This window comes from Girardinichthys multiradiatus, chromosome 15 (genome assembly GCF_021462225.1).
Source record: "Girardinichthys multiradiatus isolate DD_20200921_A chromosome 15, DD_fGirMul_XY1, whole genome shotgun sequence".
NCBI classification, from domain to species: Eukaryota; Metazoa; Chordata; class Actinopteri; order Cyprinodontiformes; family Goodeidae; genus Girardinichthys; species Girardinichthys multiradiatus.
Window position 1 is genome coordinate 4,201,772 of NC_061808.1, and position 26,568 is coordinate 4,228,339.

At 39.4% G+C, this 26,568-nt stretch overlaps 1 protein-coding gene across 1 annotated transcript in view; it reads right to left on the bottom strand.

The window, feature by feature from the left end:
• The window catches only part of galnt14 (UDP-N-acetyl-alpha-D-galactosamine:polypeptide N-acetylgalactosaminyltransferase 14 (GalNAc-T14)), a 252,154-nt gene that overhangs the window by 168,014 nt on the left and 57,572 nt on the right, over positions 1-26,568 (bottom strand). The gene's annotated exons all lie outside the window — the stretch shown is intronic.

The following is a 26,568-nucleotide window of genomic DNA, read 5'->3' on the forward strand; positions in this document are numbered from 1 at the left end:
GTGGGAGTCAGGAGCATAGCTGAGAGGCAGGAACACAGTGTTGCTGTAACTGAGAGAACCGAGGTGCAGTTTTAGTTTTTGCAGCTGGGAATAAAGCTCATCATTTAGTTCCAGGTGGGAGGATAGCGTAAATTTGTTGTGTGGCTTGGTGTACGTGTGCAGGATTTACATCTGACTTCTGTGTGTTAGCAGAACCAACAAACCACTTCTGTTACGTTGTACCCGTCTTAACCTGTGGATAAAGCAGAAGGAGTTTATTTGTGTAAACCTTCAATCCATTTCAAGTTTAAACTACATCACTGCATACTCAACCTAAATTATTGTAGTATATTACATTGTGGAGAGCTGTTATTAATAGTGCATGTGCAACCTCCTTCTCTTTAACTAAACTATATAAACTGAATTCTTGGTTGAATCAGGCTTTTAGAAAAAGTTGAGGATACAGCTGAACAAACCGAAAGAATATATTAACCTCCATTTGCACACAGACACAGAATCATCGACTGGAAACAGGATGGAAAGGACGTTTTATTAATCGGGTGGCAGAGCCAATGGAGAAGCTCCTGGGAGGGTATTCGCTTCAGGACTTTTCTGTTCTCTATTTGGATTAGGTTCTGCAGAGACAGGGATTAAACTGAGTCTGCAGCTACATTACAATTTATTCGGCCAACCTTATTGAGTCACATTTAACAATAAATCTCTGAAAGAAATCACAAACACAGTCTCATATTAAAAGAAAATTCTGTTGCTAATACTACCAAACTTCTACTTTTTATGTCGCAGTTAGAGTTGTGTGCATGCATAAATGATGAACCTGGATGTGAATCGTCAGCTTTAGCTTGTTCTTAATCTGAAACGGTCATTATAATAAACCCACAGAGAAATGTTTAAATATGCAGAATATATTTAAAATATAAAATCCAGTTAATATTTTGTGTCAGTTAACAATAAGTCCCACACCAACATGTGCAGCATTGCAAGTAATAAAAGTATAACAAGATGCAATAAAACTATACAGCGAAGACCTTAACCCACAGTAAAGGCGTGAGAATGTCCCTTTGTGTGATTATAAGTCCAACAGAATGGCTCTACGGCAGCACAAACCACCCATAATCACAGTAAAGGACATCCTGAGAGGTATTAAGGTTTCTTTTTATTCAGCAGCCCCACATGCGTGTGTGCTGACCGAATCATTTTTCTTACAGTATTACGAATACATTACAGCAGGGTCATTCAGAGCTGCTCCCATCCGAGAAGGTTATGTGTTCAAGGAGAGTAGAGCTTCAGATGGCATTTACAGGATTCAGATGAGTTTGTTTGTTTTGCGTTAGATTGTTGAAAACTGTGGTGTTTTTACATTGCAAGGAAGATGGATAGAAATAGTGTTCGATGTGGAGATATAGTGAAAAAGAAAATCCTGAAATTTCAATGTTCCAGCATCAAAGCGTGTCTTTTATCTGAGCTGCCTATCGGGTCATCTGCCCAGCAGTCAACACCGGCTCTCTGCATTCACATCCTTTTATCTGTTCACAGACAGTGCCAGAGAGAAACAGCGGAACAAAAATCAAATATAATGGAGTGAATATGAGAAAGAAACAATAAAGAGAATGAGAGAGCAGCAAGGATGAAAAGCTAACGTCGCTTGGAATCAAAGTGAACAATCAGAGACTTGCTCCTCATTTCCTGTACCAGCTTCAGAGGGTTGAGTCGAACAGAGGAAGTGAGCATGGTTAACATGGAAAGACTCATTTCCTCACCTCCTACAGCAGTGTGGGGTCCCAACAATCTCTTATCCATCTACACTTTAAAAACATCCCAATTCATCCTGATAGTAACATGGTTATTCTTTGGGAACTTTTGTTTCTATTTTTGTGCATCATGTACATTCTGTCATAAATAAAGGCTACCAAATGTGCATTTCAGGAAATAGACATCCTGCTTTTAAATTCACACTGTTGGGCAAAGTCACCAGCTCTTGTTCACTAGATCATTTTCAATGGAAAATTGAACAGGAATGACAATTCTTACAATAAAACAAAATGGACTTAAAGTGGAGGAAATGGTTTGTTGTCTGAATGAGGTTATTTGATGATTTAAAAAGAGAATTTATATAGTCCTTTGAGAGTCATCCTTTATTTGTTTTTCCTCCTTGCAGACATTATTCAGTCTTTGTGAAATGTCAGTCCAGTATCTAACTATTTTCAGATCAATGTTTTTGGTTATCTATAAAGCTCCTCACATTCCCTACAGAATGTTTCACAACCACCAACTTCAGTGTTTGAAATTCAGATTTTATTTTAGAGACCAACGCAAGTATTGTACACTGTAAAGTGGAAGGAAATTATGTTATTTTAAACATTTCTCTTAAATAAATGTCTGAAAGTCTGTCCACTGTCATAAAACTCCACTGGTTTAATACTTAGTAGGCAATGAAGCAATAAACAAGCAGCTAAACATAAGGGAGAAACCATATGTTGAAGTAAAATATCAGTGACATGCTGCCAAAATAACCTGTGCAACAGAACAAATATTCCTCCACTTTTTAGTAGATGGACAGACAGTTTAAACAATGTAAAGTATAGAACATTATGTACGTTAGAGAGAGCGTAAATGTAAAATTATAAACATACAGAATAAACACAAGTTAGAATAAGTAGAAATTTAGAAAGAAAATCTAAGATAGAGCCGAAGAACAAACAACATCAGACAGATAGCAGTGAAAATGGCAACAGTATGACATGACAGTGCAGTAGATAGTTGGATTTAGAAAATGTGAAGGTTGAATCTAAAGTATGCAGGATATTTAGAAACAATCTGAATTTGTGTGCTATAAACAATATTGTATTGTGGCATGCAATTAAACTTCTGTGTATGGTATAAACAGCAACCCATTATTTGCTCTGCGTTTAAAATCTAACCGACAAAGACATTTTTGGACTATTGAGAAGATAAAAACACCAACTTATTGGCAGCTCTGTTACTTCTGAACCTTAATACCAGCCACTGTATTATAGCAGGGAGGTTGATTAAAAGGAATTAGAGATCTGCAGCCCTCAGCTAGCAGAGGTTGAAGCCTCTGTCACACAGATCAATGCACTGTTAGCTGCTGCCAACGCAACCTGTTAACTCCTCCTCTGTGTGGCTACGTAGACACAAACAGCTCTGTTTTGTAGATTAAAGGCTTCATGACCAGCAAACTGAGGAAATGCACGCTTACATTTCATGATGAGTTATGAACTTCGGAGATACAATTCCCCGGTAAAATGAAAAAGTCATGAAGAGCATGTATTATATTGATGCCATGTTGTCTGAACACATAACAAAATCATCCAGAATGATGCAACGATTAGCTCATCTGGCCCTGAAGATTTCCTACCCAATGACGCAAGCATTAGAAGAAAATGTATTACATAGGGCTTTAGGGTCATGGTGGTGGTGATAATTGCAACTCCACAAACATGTCCGAAATAATTTGAAAAAGATAAACTGCTGTGTCAGATTTGACACCAAACACCTGCTAAATCCCCCGTGCAGCTGTCTGCTACCGCACCGGTATCTTACACGGATCTGTAGTCTGCTTTAGTCTGTACAAGTTTTACCATGCTGACTAGTTTAGGATGAATCAGGCTTTCTGTTATGTGTGGGTATGAGAGTGTCTGTTTGTGTGGGTTCAGTCTATTATTGTAGTGTGAAAACATGCTCTCTGGAACCATGAGAAACTTTTTTTTCTTGCCAGTAGTCTACTTAACTGGATGCTCCCTCTTGCTAGCTATCTCACTCGGTTTTAACACTGTTTAAAATGAACTTGAGGCCAACAATGTTCAGTAAGTCCAAACATTTCTGTCAGTTTACATCAGTGCACAAATATGCAGATCTTGACCTATTTGAAAGACCTGAACACAGTCCATAATGTATGGGCCAATTGGTGCAGATTTGAACGGAAAAACACATCATATAGAAAAATACATGACTGCACAACCTTAACACTGAAAGGAGCTGGAAACACACCAAGGTTGTCTCTACTTTAAAATAATTTTACACCCAGACAAGAGGAGAGGTTGTTAATGCTTTTAATGGTAGGCCTCAGGACTACTTCTATAATTATTTCTGATTTGCAGTTATTCAACTGCAGCAAATTTTCAGATATCCACTTCTTGAGGAGTAATAAATTACTTTCAGTGACAAGACTTTGTGACGGCACACAACCGAAATGTTAAGTCAGAGAAACAAATTTCTACTACAAAAAGAGAAAGAGAAGAGAAGTGTCTGGGAAGATCTGTTTGGAGATAGGGTTTAGTGTATAATGTAGTGTATAGTTGCACTTTTTAGGAACTTGATAAAAATCATTGTTTCTGTTATGCAAGAAGAGGTTGCACTGAGTGTTGCATTCTGTAAGTGGTTAAAAAGTGAAGACACAACATTATATACTTAAAATTGTGGGTAAACATAAGAAATAATAATTGCACAACTGGAAACACTCAACCTTCTGATGTTGTGTTTATATTTATTTTTGTAGCACATTGACAATTCTGATATGCTGGGAAATATCCTTTTTAATGGGATGTGAAGGATTTGAGGGATTAATTAAAAGTTCAACTAGAATGTTGCACCTTGATTTCCATTAAATGACATGCACTAAACAGGGAATATATTTCACAGTTAATTCAAGTGTTTTAAAATGTAATACAGTAATCAATGTGGCAGTGCTGCCGACGGTTAGTCATTACATGGCCGAAGCACCACATGCAACTATTCAGTTTGTTTTTGTCTGGTTTATACTGAATATACTGGATATATTTTTGCGGGGAGTTTTATTTATTTATTTATTTTGACAAGTTATATATATTTTTATTCATTTAACATGCGTAAAATGAGAGGTGAGCTGTGTGGAAAGTTGATTCACAATCAGCAGAATACTTACTTACTCCAGGAAACTTAAGTTCTTTTTTTTTCCCAGATTTTTCAGTGTGATCCGACAAACCAACAATCAGAGATGTTGTGTATAATCACTTTAATCACTTGAGTTATTCTGCACACTGAAGAACTGATGATTTCTGATTCATGGTTTTTATTGCTGCAGCTCCAAAAAATATTTTTGCTTTTATTCCACTTGACCTGCTTTCCTGACTTGTTAATTTGTGACTTGTGATGAAGTGATGCAAGAGTGTGTGTTGCTTCAGCAGCAACAATAACAGAAGACAGTTATGTGCTGCATAAATCCAGCCTGATGTCGATGTGGAAGAACTTGGTCGCTGGAATGACTGGACCTCTCTCTCCCCATCCCATCCCGTCTCCTGTCCTTTATTCTATTAACCCGAGCAATTTGCATTGACTGTTCTATTAGTTGGCTGGACAGCAGAGCAGATGAGACCAAAGACAAAGAGAGAGAGGAGAAAGACAGCAGCACCGAGCCTTGCAGGATAATGACACAGCAGCTGAGAATTCAGGCAGCTCTATTTCCTCTTTCATGTAATTTTTTTTGTCCTTATAAAACAGAAATGTCATTCTGCGAGATCAGCTGATCCATCTCTGCCTTTCTCTTATTTTTCTGTCTTTTTTTCACCTTTCTTTTCATTAACGTTTCATCCCGCATGTCTATCGGTCTCCTTCTCCCAGGAATTCAGTTTCCTTCCAGTTTAAATCTGAAAACAATTGGTGGCATCACAGAAAGATGTAACCCATAGAAGATGATCACCTCTCTTCGTCTTGCTAATGACCCTCTGACCTATCCATCCAGGACATCCCTCTAACCGTCAACACTCTCCAGCTCATTCTGGTGGATCTCAAGGTGTTTCCATGGGCCAGAAAGAAAATATAGTACCTCCAGCAAGTTCTGGGTCTCCTCATTAAGGGACAAGGCCAGAAATCCTTCTGAGAGGAATCAGATGCCCAAGGTACTTAAAAAGGCATATTTTATTTTGAAAGAAGCAAGGAGCCAGCCCAAGATTGTGTGAAGCCCTATTTCCAATTAAGCCCATCATAAAACTCAGCCAATATAGTTATCTATTTTATCTATTTTAAAATGTAACAGCTTGCTTGTTTTTGTATGTGGGTCCAGTAGAGCAACATTTCTTGGATTGCACAGATGGACTCAGCAAACTTTGTGACCTAATTTAAACATGACAAATGCACATAATTTAAAACTAATTTAATGATTTTTTTTCTGGTGTTTGAGCTCAAACACAAAACATTTATGAATACAAGTTTTAAAGAAATCACATAAAGGAGCCTTTTTATGTTATTGCCTAAGACTTATTCAAACGTCTGAGTTTGAATCAAAAGATAGAACATTGTGGCTTCCTTCCCATTCTGAAAATAGTTCATCAGATGGTATAAAATTTCTCCCCTCTGCATTTTTCTCTTCTATTGCAATGTATGGGTTAGGATAGCAGAAAACATTACCTTACCATAAATAAATCAGTGAATATCTTGTTTATTTATTTTCACCCTTTGTAATCTTCTAAGGAAACATATATACAATTATTTAACAAATTATTAAGCAAAACACAATCATACAGTGAATTTATCATTATTATCATTATTATTATTATCATTGATGATTGGCTAACGGTGCAAGTTCTGTTCAAATGTAAAAAAAAAAAATCAAGGGGGGCCATAGATGCCGTAGTGGTTGATGGGCTTAACTGGAAGGGCTTCATTCAGCTTTAGGCTGCATCTGATTGCAAGACAACAATTTAAAAACCTTACTCACACAATGTGTTTGGCTTGACACTAAAAGTATTCAATCCATGCTATTTAATAAATAATTAGCAGTAATTAACTTGCGAAGACAAGGCTTTTTCTTGGATTTACTCTGTTAGTCTTACAGTCATGTCCAGGGAACTCCACTTCAATTTAAACTCAGCAAAGTCAGGAAAGTTGGGCCAGTTAGACTGGTTATGTTTAGATAATGTGACAATCAATCAATCAATCAATTAAATCAATCAATCAATCAATCAATCAACAAACAAACAAATGAAGGTCCCTGTTCAGCAGGATAGTGTGTTTATGCTTTGGGCTGACCTTGAAGGAGCACTGGCTCTGTTCTCACCGAATGAACAATCTCTTAATGGTGCGTTCACACTGAACGCGGTTTTTGCGAAAGGAGCGGCCAATTTACATGTTATTCCTATGTAGAGGCACGTTCAGGAGCGGAGCGCCGCGGCGCGGTGCGAAGGACACGGAGGGTGCGGCGCGGAAGGCGAGTCAAGCGAAGCGGGAGCGATAGAAGAGTTGAAAAATCTGAACTTTTTCCTAAATTTGCGTCACTTCAACCAATCAGGGACTGGATGTGGCTGTGACGTAGGGTGAAACACCACAGCGGAGAAGAAGCGGTTGTCAGTAAAGATGGAGGACCAGATCATAGTGGCGGTGTGCGGCAAGCCAGAGTTGTATGACTGAACTAATTACTTTTACTGAGACAAGTACAGAAAGGATCTGGCCTGGTTATGTTTAGGCACAAATATCTTATATTTAGGAGATGTGGACATTAAAAATAGGCTGTTTTTTTATTGAGCTGAGATTTATTTACTCACCGAAGACAGATGGAGAGGCGTTCAGCAGCGGGGATACAGCGCCGGTAAACCGTGGTGAAGTTAGTTTAAAGTTGGATGTTCAAGCTCTGCGGAGTTAGCGGCATCTAGCTTATGGTCGATCCGATTCAGGCACTTAGATTTTCCATGATTGTTTGGTTCGGAAACTTATTGACGGTCCCTAGTGAACCACCGCGCGTCAGAAGAGGGAGCAACAGAGAGCAGCTAGCCGAAATCTGGGTGCCTGACTCGGATCGGCCATAGACTGGATGCCGCTGGCTCCGCGGAGCTTGAGTGCCCGGTGTCCGGCTTCGGGCTGGCTTCACTGCGGTCGCCAGTAGTTGTTGTCCCAGAGTCCAATTCGTCTCCCAACGCGGGGCAGCAGATCTTCAAACTGGGTCCGGGATAGATGGAAATACCGCTGAAATTGACCGTCATCCAGACGCAGCTCCTGGAGTAGGTGGTGGTAATCTCCGAACTGTTCCCGCCCCTGAAGAATCTGGTGAACCCAGGGACATTGACGTCGGCGGCGTTTTTCGGTTCTCCACAGGTAAAACACCGTAATTATCCGTGAAATCCATGTCCGCCATGTTCAGTTAAAACCAGCAAGCAGCAGATGGAAGCTCCTCCTATTTGATGACGCGGCGAAGCGTTGCTGCTTGTTGCCAAATGCCAACAAGGAGTTCACGCGGAATGTCAAGCGGGCAAAAGCACACAAATGAGGCAAGAAATTTGCAGAATCCGCGTTTGGTGTGAACGCACCATAACTCTTAATTACACTCCCAGGCCAAAAAAAAGTTGCCACCAAAAGAAAAGGTCACACACACTAATATTTCGTTGGACGGCCTTTAGCTTTGATTACGGCACACATTCGGTGTGACATTGTTTCAATGAGCTTCTGCAATGTCAAAAGATTTATTGCCATCCAGTGTTGCATTCATTTTTCACCAAGATCTTACATTAATGATGGTACAGTCTGACCACTGCGCAAAGCCTTCTCCAGCACATCCTAAAGATTCTCAATGGGGTTAAGGTCTGGACTCTGTGGTGACCAATCCATGTGTGAGAATGATCTCTCATGCTCCCTGAACCACTCTTTCACAATTGGAACCCCGATGAATCCTAGCATTGTCATCTTGGAATATGCTCGTGCCATCAGGGAAGAAAAAATTTATTGATGGAATAACCTGGTCATTCAGTATATTCAGGTAGTCAGCTGACCTCATCCTTTGAACACATACTGTTACTGAACCCAGACCTGACCAACTGCAGCAACCCCAGATCATCACTGCCCCCACAGGCTTGTACAGTAGGCACTAGGCATGATGGGTTCATCACTTCACCTGCCTTTCTTCTTACCCCGATGCTCCCATCACTCTGGAACAGGTTAATCTGGACTCATCAGACCTTATGACCTTCTTCCAGAGTCCAATCTTTATGCTCCCTGGCAAATTGAAGCCTTTTTTTCTGGTTAGCCTCACTGATTAGTGGTTTTCTTAAGGCTACACAGCTGTTCAGTCCCAATCCCTTGAGTTCTCTTTGCATTGTGCGTGATGAAATGCTCTTACTTTTACTACTAAACATAGTGTTACGGTTTACTTGATATAGGACCCCAGAATGTAGACCAGAAGGCAGCATGACGGTAAGTGCAAAAGATTTAATAACAAAAAACTCACTCACTAGGCAGGAACAAAACAAACGGGCAGGCAAGACAGGCATGGCATGATCAAAAAGACAAGACTTGGTTAGAGAACAAGACATGAGAATGAGAAATGTTTCCGTCAAGAACAACTGAACAGGAGTGTATATATGGAGTGTAAACCAGGTGAAGCAAGTCAGATTAACTAGGTGCAGGTGAACCGAATAAAGTTGATTAACAGAGAACACAACGTGACAGGAGCAAAACATGGCTTGAACAGAACGCAAATCCAAGGAAACAAACTAATAGAACTATAACTAGAAAAACATGAAACAAAAGCATAAACAGGAAAATAATAAACAGAAGCATGATTCAAGACTTGAGCAGTGAAAAACATAAGGAAAAAACCAAAAACCAAACAACCCCAAATCATAACACATAGCCCGGAGTTCTACTTTTGTTTTCCTTCGATTTGATTTCACCAAACATTTAAGCGATCGCCGATCACGATCATTCAGGATTTTTTTCCGGCCACATTTTTTCCTCGAAGACAATGGGTCCCCACTATCCTTACCATTTTTAATAATGCGATGGACACTTCTTAAGCCAATTTTGGTAGTTTTCTGGTAGTTTTCCTTAGATACTTTCTCTGCGTGATGCACGCTAATGATTTGACCTTTCTGAAATAGACTGACATCTTTTCCACGACCACGGGATGTGTTTTTCCACATGGTTGTTTAAGAAATGAGAAGCAACTCAATGCACCAGTTGGGGTTGAATAACTTGTTGCCAGCTGAAATATAATCACCGATGCAGGAGGCTCGTACCTATTTGCTTAGTTAAATCCCGGTGGCGACTTTGTTTATGGCCGGGCAGTGTAGTAAGACCTAATATTTAGTTCTTAATTAGCTTTAAAATTCTTTAGAATTTAATACTACAATAAAGCTTTGTGGTGCTTTTATTAGATTTTCAATAAATTGTGAAAAACAGGAAAAACTATGTACCTCAGTGAGAATCTAATGTACTGCACTAGGAGAACATGAATTAAATCAACCACAATCTCTCATGACTCAATTTAAAACAGTGACGCAATTCTTTCCTACAGCTGACTTTTCCATCTTTTTATGTAGTTGGAATAAAGTAATTGTGTTAATCACCGTGTCCAACCAAATGGGATTAAACTGCGCAAGAGTTCTGTCTGGATAGGATTAGTCTTACGTAAAAACATTACTGATGTAATTGTGCACACAGCACATCTGTCACTGAAACGAAAGAAAATCTCATTTATGTCTCATCATTTTTAAATGTTTCTGCAGGGGGAAATTAACCCTCATATTTGCACAGAAATAAAAATATATTTGATTTATGTAGAGTACAATCCTGAGGTGGAATTTCATGGGCAGATTTAGAAAAGGAACTGCTCAGAATGGCCGTATGCTGCTCTGTGTTTTTTGGAGTGACCACCAACATTATTGCCGCATATTCTCCAACACGTTCTCTAGTTTGCAAGAGCTGATTTTCTTGCCAGAAACTTAACAAATACAACTCTGTGGATAAACAATATTCACAGTCTGAATGGATGGACTGGAGGTGGATGGAAACAGTTTGAACCAGTTCTCCACTCAGTCTGCCAGACTGCATTGACCTCCCGGCCTCTGACTGAAAATAATCGGCATGATCCGAAAACTACTCAGATGCATTTAAATAAAAACAGAGGCATCGTGTTTCAGTCTGCACTCTACTTGGTTCAAATCAATTCAACAAAAACTAATATATACTAATAGATATAGGCATATCTTCATAGTAGCTAGAAGCCCTGAATGCAAATAAACCTCTGATAAACTCATTCTTGTTGCATGCTCCTTTTTTTACAAACAACATTTCAGGCTCACTAAATACTTAAATATTGAAATACTGCAAATTGTAATACATACTTACAGTAGGCAGTTGAAAGGCATTGTTTATATATATGTTTTTCCTTTCACCAACATACCATACCACTTTATTTATAAAGCACATAAAAACAGCAACAAGGCCAACCAAAGTGCTGTACAATCAAATGAACAAGCAGAGGACACAGAAAAAAACACATAAATCAGCAGAGGTAAGAAAAACAATCGCAATGACTAGAATAATTAAAACACTAATAGGTTAGAAAGAGCTCACACTGGGTCGAAGGCCACTTAAAAACCGTGAAGGGGGGGGGGGGTTCTGTCTGACGTGTAGTGGTACAACATCCCACAGTTTTCCCAGTTACATAAACAGATGCAAAGAAATTTTAACTGTATTTTATCAGAACTTTTTACCCTCTTTTTGTATCACAAAAAGAGAAGCGACTTTTAAACTATTTTCTATTTTGCCATATATGCTGGTGAAATGAATAGCATGTTACGTGGGTTTAAATGTGGGCAAATGAAACAGATTTGGTGGCACTTCAAGTTCTCACATCTTTGGAGTATGGAGTTTGATTCACTCCTGCTTTGAATAGTGCACATTTATTAGAATTAGGTGTGGGGAATTCACAATGTTCTGATGAATAAAGTTGGGGTATTAAGTTGCATTGACATCAGCATCTTTTTAATTGTGTCACATATATATTTCTTTTGCCTTGAGTGCAACCAAGTGGTTTGATAACTATTACCTAAATTGGAGAGAGGGGGAAGACAAAATAACAATTTTTTGAATCAAAAATCTGAAGACCTTTCTTTCAATGAAAAGCTGAAGGCCTGAAATGGATGAAACATTTTGTTAATGAACTCATAAAATTTCAAAACTAAGGGAAAATGTTAAGCTCACCTTTTATAAGGGTATGTATTACGTTAAAATAACTAAGTTTTGAATCTCTTTCATACATTAAGTTACCATGAAACTTTCCCTGTGAATGTAGTAATGTATAAATACTGTTTGTGTGATAAACACTAACTAATGTAGTTTACCCAGTGCATAACAGGTTTCAGCATTATTCAACTCAGCTGTTAATCATTCAGGTCATATGAGGAGTCTCTGTGACAGATCACTGATTTTGAGCCTGACACAGAATTGTACTCTTCCTTTAAAAAGTTGCTCTTTAAGCATTTTTATAACATGCTTAGAAGTGAAGGAAAGCATAGAAGTGGCATAATTTAAAAACTTAATTAAAAATTTCCAGTCATAGGATTAAACATCAACATTCAGAAGAAGAACCAAAGATGTATTCACATTTTTATTGCAGCTGCCAAGCAAATTAGGAGGGATATTTAAAAAGATGCTAAGCAGTGTTCTCAGCTTGCAAGATTCCCCCCTTCCCCTTCAAATGTAACGATGGTCATGATGGGCAAATATTTCTAGTTGATGCCCCTTTTCAATGGATTCTACTTTGGCCAGCTATACTCCACTCAGTCCGTTAAACAATCATTTCCAATACTGATTTTTCCGGCCCAGTACTAGGTTTCTTGGTACCTGCTCATCAGCAGGGTCCATTGGGGCTGAGCAGGGCTAAAATGTGATGGAAACAGAATGCTGCCTGGAGTGGGTCAAACTTAAAGTTGTGGCAGCAGTTCAAAATCACTTTTGGAGAACATGGTGTGCGTCCGTGAGTGTTTATTTTACTTTGCATGTTTGTACTTGAAACTTATCTCATGTTTGGTGGACTCATATTGAACCATAAGACAGTAAGGTTTAATAACTACACGAAGCTGATGGCTAGAGGTGGGGCTTCATGTCATAACTCCAGCTGTCTCATAGTCAATGGAAACATAACAGCTTTCGTTTCTAGTAGAGCGATTCCAAGCAGTCGGAGCCGCGTGACATCTAGCCAATAGTGAGTCAATGGAAACACAACAGCTTTTGTGTGGTGAGGCAGAGCGGAGTGGAGCCGCACGGTGCTGGAATTGTGACTTGAAAAGAGGCATTCGATTCATTAGACCACAGAACGACTCTCCAACAATCAAGGTCGTTGTCCCTGTGTGCTTTCGGAAACTGTAATCTGGCTTTTTATGTTGCTGTTGGGGTAATGGCTTCTTCCTCTCTGAGTGGCCTTTCATTCCATGTTGGTACAGGAGTCTGTGGATGATGATATTCTCTTAGCTACTTCAGCTAGCCTCTTCACAGTCTTTTGCTTTTTGATCTGGGGTTGATTTGGTTATACACAGAACCCATCTCTTTTGGCTGGACATTCCCATTTATATCTGCATTAAGTAAAACAGACAAGGTCCAAAATCATCATCCTGAAATGTTGGTTGATTTCTTAGATTGCTCCATGATTTCTCATGAGGAAGCGGTGTGTTTGAGGTGTTGCCTTAAAATGTGCCTCCCTTTAACTCAAATGTAGTGAATTGACCCATTAGAATCTTACAAAGTCATGGCATCAACACCTGGACTTTCCCAAATTGTATAAAGGTATAGTTATATCAATGAAAACGTCAGAATTAAAGGAAAGTAATGAAACATTCTTTCTCCCACATCATTCTGGGATTTAACAGATATAAACAATTTTGGTTATTCAGACTGAACATAAAGCAGGAAAAATGTCATCTGTTTTAATGTCAGACAGTGAGAAAATAAAATGTGTATTTGTACAGCATAAATATCTGGTTTCAGTATACTAGTTTCACCGCATCTTAAATTATCTGAGATGATAAGGTAATGGATCTAACGCAAGCAAAATAATTATCTCTTCTTTTCAGCTCTCTGCAGCCCAGACGATGAAAGTAAAATCATGATAAACATTTAGTCTGAGTGTAAAAAGGTTCTGAAGGTCTGTAATTATGATTCTGACTGGTCTTTCTCTCTTCTGTAATGCTTCGAGAATCTAATTTGTTCATTGTTTTGAGCTCTGAGCCGTCGTCTCTCACCTGTGTACCTTTCTGATCTTGTTAATCAGTTTGTGTAATTATTTTCCTCTATAATCAATAACCCCATCATTTGTTGTTGCATGTATGTAATACAAGTTTAATCTGTTGATAAGCCTCTGTATCTTTTGTCCCTAACTCTCCTGAAGGTAATTAGTGAACTCTTCAAGAACAGACATCCAGCATCTCCAAACGGCAATAAAAACTCATCCTCAACTTGAGTTTGTGTGTTTGTGTATGAGCGCGTGTAGGTGGGTGTTTACTGCAGTGTTTTACTTGTAATTATCAACGGCTCAGCAGGAGAGATGATGCTTTTGTGTGCAATTATGTACAAGGTTTGCATTTTGTGTGTTTGTGTCTGTGTGCTGGTGCATAATGAAGATGTTGGAGTGCTCCAGCACAAAGTCACAAGCAGCTGCTTGCTGGATCATCAGTCTCAACCCTGCACAGCATGAGCACAAGAATAATGTCTTGTTTTCCACTGAAAATCCCCCAGTTAAATAATAAACAGGGGATGATGATATATGCCCTTAAGAGTTTTTATTTAACATCATAAACATGTGGAATAATGGTGGAATTCCTGTTGCATTAAATTTATGATTACTATGACAAATTATGTTTCTGTGACAGCCAATTGCTTCAAAACGTTGGGTAAGTTTAGGTGCGTTGCTTATTGAAACCAGTGATGGAAAAAGAACTGCAGCAAAAAAAGTAATAATTAAAATAAACCCCAATGTTTTTTAAGATTTGTAATCAGTTCTAATGATAGACGTGTTATCATTGTTTAAATTGTAATTTAAATGTAGGAATTTTAAAATTGTATGACTCATTGTTTTTATTAATCTGCTGTCTACCAATAGGAGGCAGTAAAACACCAAGTTGGTAACTAACTGTTATGATTTTGTTTCTGGTGGCGATTCTCAGCACCACACCAAATTAAACTATTTATCTGGTTTAAAAAAAACAGGAAGCAAAATAAGCAAAGTAGAAATTAATGAGTTACAACATTCCTAGCAGCTTACCTTTTTACATCTATAGTCATACCTGTGAGTACCTGCAATCTTTTTATTATCTCAGCCAGGTTTAAAAAATCTAAACCATGTTTTAAAAACGCTGTGATACACTCAACGGCCACTTTATTAGGTACACCTGTCCAATTGCTCGTTAACGCAAATTTCTAATCAGCCAATAACATGGCAGCAACTCAATGTATTTAGGCATGTAGACATGGTCAACACGATCTGCTGCAGTTCAAACCGAGCATCAGAATGGTGAAGAAAGGTGATTCAAGTGACTTTGAACGTGGCATGGTTGTTGGTGCCAGACGGGCTGGTCTGAGTATTTCAGAAACTGCTAATCTACTGGGATTTTCACGCACTACCATCTCTAGGGTTTACAGAGAATGGTCCAAAAAAGAGAAAATATCCAGTAAGCAGCAGTTCTGTGGGCAGAAATGCTTTGTTGATGCCAGAGGTCAGAGGAGAATGGCCAGACTGGTTCGAGCTGATAGAAAGGCAACAATAACTCAAATAACCACTCTTTACAACCACGGCATGCAGAAGAGCATCTCTGAACATACAACACGTCGAACCTTGAGGCGGATGGGCTACAGCAGCAGAAGACCACACCGGGTGCCACTCCTGTCAGCTAAGAACAGGAAACTGAGGCTGCAATTTGCACAGGCTCAACAAAATTGGACAAAAGATTGGAAAAATGTTGCCTGGTCTGATGAGTCTCGATTTCTGCTGTGACATTCGGATGGTAGGATCAGAATTTGGCATCAACAATATGAAAGCAAGGATCCATCCTGCCTTGTATCAACGGTTCAGGCTGGTGGTATAATGGTGTGGGGGATATTTTCTTGGCACACTTTGGGCACCTTAGTACCAACTGAGCATCGTATCAACGCCACAGCCTACCTGAGTATTGTTGCTGACCATCTCCATCCCTTTATGACCACAGTGTACCCATCTTCTGATGGTTACGTCCAGCAGGATAACGCACCATGTCATAAAGCACGAATCATCTCAGACTGGTTTCTTGAACATGACAATGAGTTCAATGGACTCAGATGGCCTCCAGTCACCAGATCTCATCCAATAGAGCACCTTTGGGATGTGGCGGAACAGGAGATTCACATCATGAATGTGCAGCCGATAAATCTGCAGCATCTGTGTGATGCTATCATGTCAATATGGACCAAACTCTCTGAGGAATGTTTCCAGTACCTTGTTGAATCTATGCCACCAAGGACTAAGGCGGTTCTGAAGGCAACAGGGGGTCCAACCCGGTACTAGCAAGGTGTACCTAATAAAGTGGCCGGTGAGTGTAGACGTAGAGTAATTTCACCTAATTTTCATGCTCATCTTCATCTAAGGAGCTTTTAAAGCCAAAAAAGCCCTGGAAAGGGCTCTGTTTTTATTTTCACAAATGTAATAAAAACTTCATAAAGGTCCAACTATTTCTTACAGAATCAATGTTCAACTTAATTCAGTCTAGGTGTTTTTAGCAAGCGATGATGAAATGCAGTGAAGACTCTTTGAAATCAGTGAACTAGCCCTTTAAGTTAGAGGAAAACAAGAATATTGAATCACTTGCCAAATTTACCACCACTACCATGACACTGTTTATAGCAGTATTGTTTTTACAGTGGTTCCCTGACGCTACACATGGATACTCCCATTCCCCTGGACATGCAACTAAGCAACAGGTAACTTGTTCGAGCAGAACCTATAGATAATCACCCCCACCACCTCCAAGCTCTCGAGCTGCCCCTGTAACACCACTGTCCTGGGAGAAGAACCATATAGCCCACTGCTCAACCTTCTGCACTATGTTATGAGATCCCCATGGTCCATCTTGCCTAATGCAAACCTTCAGTGCGTCCTCTACCAGACTCAGACTGCGAACGTCTGTTTTAGCCCCTAACACAGAGATCCTTAAACACATTTAATAATTAATGAACTAACATATAACCTAATAAAGATCAAATGAAACTACACTTAGAGATAAAGACATGATAGGTTCTGAAGCAATATCCCTAATGCATCATCATCTTGTTTGTTTAAATGTAAATGGAATTATGTGACCTTTTTTTAAGTAGCTGATAATTCCATAATAAATGTCCTTATCTAGTTTCAAAGCACATTCAATGTTTTTCTCAATCATCGACTATCAATACTAGTAAACATAAACTGAACTGGTTATCATATGGATCACTTTGTACATTTGCACACCCGTACGCTGCAGGCAAAATCTAGTTGAGAGCTGGATTTGTAACATCAGCTGATCCTATCAGTGCTGAGATGTCCCCCTATTTTTTTTTTACAAAACATAGAAACAATCCCAACACAGAGAGCACATGCATGCAGATATAAGGCATTAATGACTGTCTTCTAGCTCAGCTAATTAATGGCTGGAAAACAGAGCTGGGGCAAATGAGGAAACAAGTAATGAGATGACAACACTATCAGGAAAAGTACAGGGAGGACTTCTGTTCAATGCAAGTGTAACACAAACAAATACACATATGCAGAGAAGAACAACGACAACTGGATGAAACGGCAATCTTTCTTGTGAGGAGCAGCGTTGACAGGATAGTTGACAGGCACTTACACCAGCCAATCGATGAAGACAGATCAATGAGGGACTGGACCAATCGATGGCTGCCACAACCTCTGGGGTACACACACACACACACACACACCCACACACACACACACACACAAAACAAAAATAGTGTGTGTAGTGACAGCTCATGGCTCAATTCAAGGTTGGGTGAAGGAAAATAGCGCAGAGAAATATTACACTATTTTACACGTGATAAAAAATAATTGGTAGCAGCAGGTTTAAGAGGATCACAATGAGGTCATAATGTCTTCAGGGTTTCTTTACAGGACAATTATTTTTAACATTTTCAGTGGAGTTGTAACATTTTTACAAACATTTGCATTTTTTTTTTTACAAACATTGGATACCAAAACAGATAATCCGATTAACTAACCAGCTAACATCAGCTTCTCATACCTTTATAACTCCTAAAGGACAGAACAGAAAAAATGTACACTCTTCTGTGCTGCAGACACTTGGAAACTACTACTAGTGTTAGAGAGTGCTTTCTCAGTAATTTTGCTTAAGTCTATATATCCAATAAGGAAATGTTAGAAAGAGTATAAATACAACTGGAATAATTAATATTTTTTTAACATTGGAGTAGCAGTAAGAATATTTGTTGTTTTTCTGTTTAAAATAAAAGCCATTAGTTCTTGATTATCATACTGTGAAAATCTCACAATAACATACCTAATGATGAATATCTCCATCTTTGTTTACTAATTCATTCTATTTATTGCAGTAAAGCATATCTTTATCTTTCAAAAAATGGGACCTGCACATGTTTTTCCATGCTTTATTTGATTCTTCCATACTTATCCACATTTCTCAAGACTGTACAGGAACCCTGTGTGTCATAGCAAGGTGAAAATCATGCAGCTTTTCAATAAATATATCACTCTAGTCTGTCTGTTTTGTCAACTTTTTCCCAAAAGCCTTGCATGGATGCAGCAGTGCACAACACAAGACTTTAGGCCCGGCTGTTTCTTAAGTTTCACCAACCATGCCAGAGAAATACAAAGCTTTAAAACTCCTTAATCTGGCCCCTCACATCCCCCCCAAGAAACCACCACCTATTGCACACCACTGAAAGTTGATCTACAAGGTGAAATCAATGAGACATCAGAGCTTCACTGGCACCCAGCGTCCGTATCTATTTCAGGAAGCAGCTCGGCCTCATCTTTAAAACATCCTGGCTTTCCCTGTAACTCTGTCCAACGCAGCAAATAATGCAGAGTAAAAGTTGAAGAACCAGAACCGAATGGATGAAAAGTAACTGAGACAAACGAAAAGTCAAACAAATCTAATCAGGGATCAGAACATCTGTAACATCTTCTGCTTGGTGGTTGTTTCAACGTGTGCTTGTGTCAGAGACAGAACAAGAAGGTTAGCTGAGGCACTAGCAATTGTAAAGCTGCTTAGCATCAATGTCATTCTTTGCCGTTGTAGAGCACCGGGGTGCTTTCGAGCTCAGGTTCCACATCAGCAGATTACCCACACTACACCAAGGGGATTTCCTCGCCACGCCGTGAGATTTCTGCTGTGCTGTTTGTTAACCTCGATGTAAACATCAGTAAACATAAAAGAAAGAGTGTTTTCTGACAAGAGGAACTGCCTAGACCAGAGAACAAGAAGACAGGATTAAAATGAGGACACAAGAGGGTCTAAATTCTGTATAAAAGGCTTATGATAATCAATAGTTAAGAAAATACATTATTTCAAACACAATAAATTCTGATGGGTTGAGAGTTAAATAGTACAAATGTTTCGAAGGCAAATAAGCAGCGAACAGAAATAAAAAAAACGTTCCTCATTTAATTCAGCATATTGACACACTGAGCATTACTTGGTTAAAATGCTACTGAATAACTACAGGGGTTGGACAATGAAACTGAAACACCTGTCATTTTAGTGTGGGAGGTTTCATGACTAAATTGGACCAGCCTGTTAGCCAGTGTTCATTGATTGCACATTGCACCAGTTAGACCAGAGTGTGAAGGTTCAATTAGCAGGGTATGAGCACAGTTTTGCTCAAAATATTGAAATGCACACAACATTATGGGTGACATACCAGAGTTCAAAAGAGAACAAATTGTTGGTGCACGTCTTGCTGGTGCATCTGTGACCAAGACAGCAAGTCTTTGTGATGTATCAAGAGCCACGGTATCCAGGGTAATGTCAGCATACCACCAAGAAGGACGAACCACATCTAACAGGATTAACTGTGGACGCAAGAGGAAGCTGTCTGAAAGGGATGTTCAGGTGCTTGGTGTTTGTATCCAAAAAACATAAAACCACGGCTGCCCAAATCACGGCAGAATTAAATGTGCACCTCAACGCACCTGTTTCCACCAGAACTGTCCATTGGTAGCTCCACAGGGTCAATATACACGGCCGGGCTGCTATAGCCAAACCTTTGGTCACTCATGCCAATGCCAAACGTCGGTTTCAATGGTGGAAGGAGCGCAAATCTTGGGCTGTGGACAATGTGAAACATGTATTGTTCTCTGATGAGTCCACCTTTACTGTTTTCCCCACATCCGAGAGAGTTACGGTGTGGAAAAGCCCCAAAGAAGCGTACCACCCAGACTGTTGCATGCCCAGAGTGAAGCATGGGGGTGGATCAGTGATGGTTTGGGCTGCCATATCATGGCATTCCCTTGGCCCAATACTTGTGCTAGATGGCCACATCACTGCCAAGGACTACCGAACCATTCTTGAGGATCATGTGCATCCAATGGTTCAAACATTGTATCCTGAAGGCGGTGCCGTGTATCAGGATGACAATGCACCAATACACACAGCAAGACTGGTGAAAGATTAGTTTGATGAACATGAAAGTGAAGTTGAACATCTCCCATGGCCTGCACAGTCACCAGATCTAAATATTATTGAGCCACTTTGGGGTGTTTTGGAGGAGCGAGTCAGGAAACGTTTTCCTCCACCAGTATCACGTAGTGACCTGTCCACTATCCTGCAAGAAGAATGGCTTAAAATCCCTCTGACCACTGTGCAGGACTTGTATATGTCATTCCCAAGACGAATTGACGCTGTATTGGCCGCAAAAGGAGGCCCTACACCATACTAATAAATTATTGTGGTCTAAAACCAGGTGTTTCAGTTTCATTGTCCAACCCCTGTAGGCTACTGGTGTCACACTGCAGTCCTCGAAGGCCAGTGTCTCTCTGTCAACGCACCTGAATCATATAACTCTGACCACCATCAAGGGTTCAAACCGGCAACCCACCGATTACAGGATGGACTCCTACCACCTGAGCCACAGTCACCCCTCTAGATTTATCAGAGAATCTGAAAATAGTTGCTGAATCAGACCCATCCTGTTTGTGTTGGGAGAAGCTAACTAGACGCACAGTGACAACAGCACCACCACAGTGTAAGCTTCTTTGGAAGTTTATTTCTGAGACTGGACTCAGGCCCTCCATCCCTGAAAATCAGGTCCACCTGTTTCCCTGGTTGTGACGATTAAAGCTTTATTTCCACTCTTTGGAGCACTTTTCATTGATTTGGGCCTTAAAGGTTTCAATAAAGTTAAGCTGAGAATAGCAGACTTTATTCTCTGCTTTGTTTTCTCAATCTGCTTTGGATGCTGCTACACTCTGCGATCATTCATCACTTGCACAAGTAATCAAATCAACAAGCTTGACGAGGACAAATAAAATCGTTGCAGAGTAAGATTTCAATGTTCTCTTTGTATTTTTTTCAGGGTTTGTGATCTGAAAAGGTGTTTGTGTGGGAGCCACCAGAGCTAATGCAGTGATTAATGTTTAGCTGCATGTTGTGATTCACGGAAATGTGACTAAATGGTTCACTGAGTGTGAAAGGACTCTGACGCCATCGAGTACATGTAACACACACACACACACACATACAGAGGAGCTTACTGAATGACTGTGTGATCTAGTTAGTGATAAGTGTTCAAGGATCACTGCGTCAAAATTAAATTAAATAATTTCTAACCCACTGAGTGGACTGCTGTATTGTTTTTGCTTTAAAGCACTGATGTTTCCAAGAAAGATGACTCCATTTTGGAGCAGCAACAAAACACCAGAACATTATCACATCTCCCACCCTGGCAAAACAAAGAGGATGACAAATGTGCGCAGCGTGCCGTGTTTTTTCGCCATGCGTCAGAGAAGAAAAAGGATGATGATATTATATCCTTTTAATGCCACAGTTTCACAGTGATGATATTTCCCTCATGACCAGATGTCTTCTAGATCTCTTATACAATGTCATTAACAGTGTCAGGCTCTGTTGATAGATAGATTGTTTTAGCTTCAAAAAGCAGGAAACTAACATCATTTTTTATGCAAAATGTGCCTGAAGCATCTTATTATTATTATTGCAAAAAGAAGTAGAAAAGCTTCATAGCAAACTGGATCAAAAAAACTTTCTCTGCTGAGTTTTTCTTTGGCGTATTAAAACCTTTTTAGGTAAACTATTACCAATAATCTGGCAATAAGCAAATCTGATTCTAGCCTGAAGGGACAATTATGCTTTCAGTTTTATTTTACATACCCAAGAAAGATGATTTTCTTTTATATTGATTAGTTCATAACAGAACTGGTGAAACAGTTCAAGTATATTGTGCTACCTTGCTTTCAGGAACAACTATATCTATTTTCACACTATATGAACATAAATAACGACCCTCTCTGTAAAACAGAGGATAACAAGCGACGACCAAGATGGGATCTTTAGGGGAGGGAAAACATCCAAACCAAGTATTTCTGACCATGAACTATACACTGTAGGCTAAAATTGGAGCAAATTTGCTCTGAAAGTAAAAGTTTTGTTAGACCAATGCTTCCCAACCTGGGGAATCTTTCCCCCTAAGGGACACGCAACAAGGGGGGGGGCTTTAATACCAAACAGGCTATTAATGTTTAGCACATATCCAAACTAAGATTCATTTATGGAATTGTAAGTAATATAAAACAATGCCTACATAGAAATTACTACTACACAATATATGAAATCGCAATCATCAAAACAATACTAGTGTGTGAAACACTGCAACAGTAAATGAAAGTTTGGATGTAATATTTGGTAGGATATTATATCTCAGATGTCATGCATTTATACTATGTATATTAATGATATATTATCCCTTAAATGCGCTTAATCCACACACCTGATGTATATTTTTAGAGGCCAAGATACGTGACCTTAATTTATAGCAACAGTATCACCATAGCATATTCTTCATACATATCCTATGGTTTCGCAGTCATATTCAAAACTAAAATGGCATTTCCGTAGTAAACCATTGATATCACTGAGACCAACATCCAGATGCAACATCCTGATTCTGGACTCAAGTAGTCAGAATTTCATCATATCCTCCTGGGACCCAACATTTCATTTTTGTACACTGTAGTACACATGAGTTTTTTCTTAATTCCTCATATGGTTTATATGTGACTATTGAGTCCTGATGTTCCTTCCATAGCTTTCCAACGATATTTGATGTGTCGGGGTGTGGCCATGCCACGTAGCCTTTTCCTTAGGCTTCCATCTCGGCGAGCACATCTTATGGAACAAGGAAAGGTAAGCATGACTTTCATATCTAAAATGTTTTTTAATGTTATACTCTGATTGTTTTTACTGAGTACACATCTAAGGAACATTTTGAGTGAGTTTCCAGGGTTCAGCTTATTTATTTTCATGGGCAAAGCAATAAAATTGAATCCTGTTCACTGTAGTGCACATCAGGACTTACTTCATGTTTGTTTCAATTTAGTAGACAGCTCTATGACAGAGTGTGAGAGGATTCTCAATAGAATCACTGAGGGAGACTCAGACATAGACCTTTCAGAAGAAGAGAGTGAAAAGAGAATAGCTGAGATAGGCGAGGAAGATGCAGATGAGGAGCAAGATGAATTTGATCAAGACACAGAGCCAGAGGAAGTGGCCCGTTGTCCTTAATGGGCCAAAACCAACACTTAGGCCTTTATATCAAAGCTATTTTTTAAATGAATCAACAACACATGTTCATAACTTAAATCAGTCAGTTGAGTGTGTTTTGTCGTTCCCTTAGGTTCATGCCTGTATTGGAAGAATGCAGAAGTGCAGATGATGGTACTCTAATGAGCCGTAGAGACTGGAGCACACGGCAGGACTTCCAGCAGTACATTGACCAGAAATTAATTGAGGATCTGTCCTTCTTCACCAACCAACGCATGGTACTTGATTCAGGCAGCAGCATGAACACAGCACTAGAGGAGATCAGAATAAATGAAGCTCTTGGAGAGTTAGATGCTGTTTTGTGCAATTTGTAAACACGTATTTGGAGATTTCAGAGGAAATTTCCATAGCTGGCTTTATTTGTTTAATGTCTCATTCTCAACATCAATAATGTCTTGTTATGCCCCCAGTGCACACGCTGTAAAATGTAATTAAAATTAAGTTTTAAAAAACATATCTTTGCAATGTGTTCTTTACCACCCCAACACTTAGTTTATTTAAAAAATATCAATATTAAGAAACGTTTTTTTACCTGGGTCTCAGAAGGACCTGGGCAGCAACAGGGTGGAATACAAAGATGAACTTAAATATTTTCATGCTGAATCACAGTGAGATAATTTATTTCCAGGAGCATAGAGAGAAAAATATATTCGATTATTAAAAGGTGAACCTCATAAAGGATAACCTCATGCTGGTCAATTTCAGGTTATCCCATCATTCAGTGGTACATGCACATACGAGAATTCAGCAAGCCTGCAACCACTGGAGAAAAGATCAAGGTGGCTTAGTTTTAAAAATATATATATAATACGTGGAAAATCTACTGAAAAAATTACAGACTAGCAAGGGTTCTTTTATGACAAATACATAAGCGTGCACATATGTATGCATATGGGAAGCATGCATATCCATGTGAACGGCTGTGCATCCAACCTCAACAGCTGAAAGGGGGACACAACATTTTTGTTAGTGGAGGAAGGGGACTGTAGGAACAAAGAATGCGAACCACTGTATTGTTAGGATTATGATTATTCATTAATTAATATTTATCAATAATTGTAATTGAAAATCATAATTTGACTAAATTAATTTCGTAACCAAAAATGCTTATTTATGAATCGAAGCCAGAGATGTCCTCTGGTGTTGTAATTGTAGCCTAAAGCCCTTGATAATTACAACCCTTAAATACTCAGTAATAATTAATAACTATTACTAGATGTCACTGTTTAATCAACCGTTTCTGACGAAACGTGGGGAACTTTGACCTTATTTTGACTGACAAATCACTCTTGCACAAAATAAACACAAACGCCTTCTATTTATCTACGTGAATATTTTTTAAATCAACAGTCCTGATACAATCCGCTCTCCAATTCAATAATCTTCACCTAGTCAAACATGCGAAGTTCTACACAAAAAGGGTAAAATATCGAACTAAACAAATAAAACAAAACAGCAGTGGGTGTGTATGGAATCAAACCAGCAGTTATGGCAAACAAGGGATAATGTGACGTGGAGTGGTGTTTCGGGAAGGCCACTCCCCAAAGTATAGCTCAGCGGGTCACAGGCAGTCATAAACTTTCCCAAAGTGAAGTTGTTAACTTCAAGCTAGTAACACGAGGTTGAAGACAAAGAAAATGGTTGATTTTCACCATGAGGTTATTATAGCAGTCCAGTTTAACAGCGCGTTACAACAACACAGCAAAACACACACAGCTGGGGAGAACAGCGGCTTTCAGATGTCCACAGCAAATCAAAGTTTCAATACAAGGTTGCATGCACATACAGTTTAGAACACATTAGACTATATGAGGCGATCCTAAATCGCACTAGATCCTACTCTACCCTGCCCACGCTATTCCTAATAAAGAAATAAAAATAAAATAAAAAGATGGGATTTTACTTGTTGAAGTTTTCCTTCTGGGGCAGCGAATGAGAGAGGAGGGGGTTACTGCGCGTCAGCAGTTAAACTCCAAGAAGAGCAGTCAATCTCCGTTCTCTGGCCTCCTTGGCGAAAGGGGAAAATATGATTTGATCGTCAGCAGTCGACTGGAACAAAAACAAGGGTGGTAATCCGTCTCCTTGAAACTCCGTGGTTTTTTGGTGACGTGTTAGTCTTCGATCGGCAAAGTGAAAACTTACAAGCCTTCTTATTCCTGTACGCTTAATTCACTTAGTTTTCTCGTTGGCCAATGAGGAGAATGAATGAAATCCACGTGGGACCTCTTCTCTAGAATGCTGCTTCAGATGCAGGTAACCGTGTCTAGGTCCCAAGCTGAAGGCAATGGTGGGCCATCTCGTCCTCTGTTATATAGTTGACTGTGTCTTCAGAGCTGCGACGCCTCCGTCCTATCAGCCGTGGTGGCTGCTGGGATTTGTAGTAGCGGACTGTCCTGGGATATAAAATGGCCGAAAACGCCGGAAGGCCTGGTGGCGTCCAGCAACGTGCAAATTGTCCAATATTCAGCAAAACATGGTCCAGCAGTATTAGCAATCAAACTTGGCAGGTTCCCTGCTTTGTAACTGAATAACTATAAACAGCCATGTGTGTTTGTGCAATATGACCAAATTACTGACATTTTCTTCTACAAATATGATTTAAACTCTGTTTCTCATAATGTCCTAAAGACATCTTGTCCTCACTGAGTCAAATATGTTATTAACATGTTTGCATGTTGCTAGGTTTGCTGCAAAGGGATATTAGTGTGGCTACTACAGAGGTTGGGTGTAACCATACTGATTGGAAATTGTGATTCATGATGAACAATTCTCATTTTTCTTTTACAAATACACACAATCTCTGCTTCTCATGATAACCTTGAGGCATCGTGTGGTCAGAGCATGGTCCACACAAACTCCATGTCCCCATCACGCATTAAAAAAAATGTATGTTTACAGGACTAAAAATATGTACTGGCTACGAGGCAAAAGCAGCTCTCTAAAATTATCTAACAACAATGACACTTGC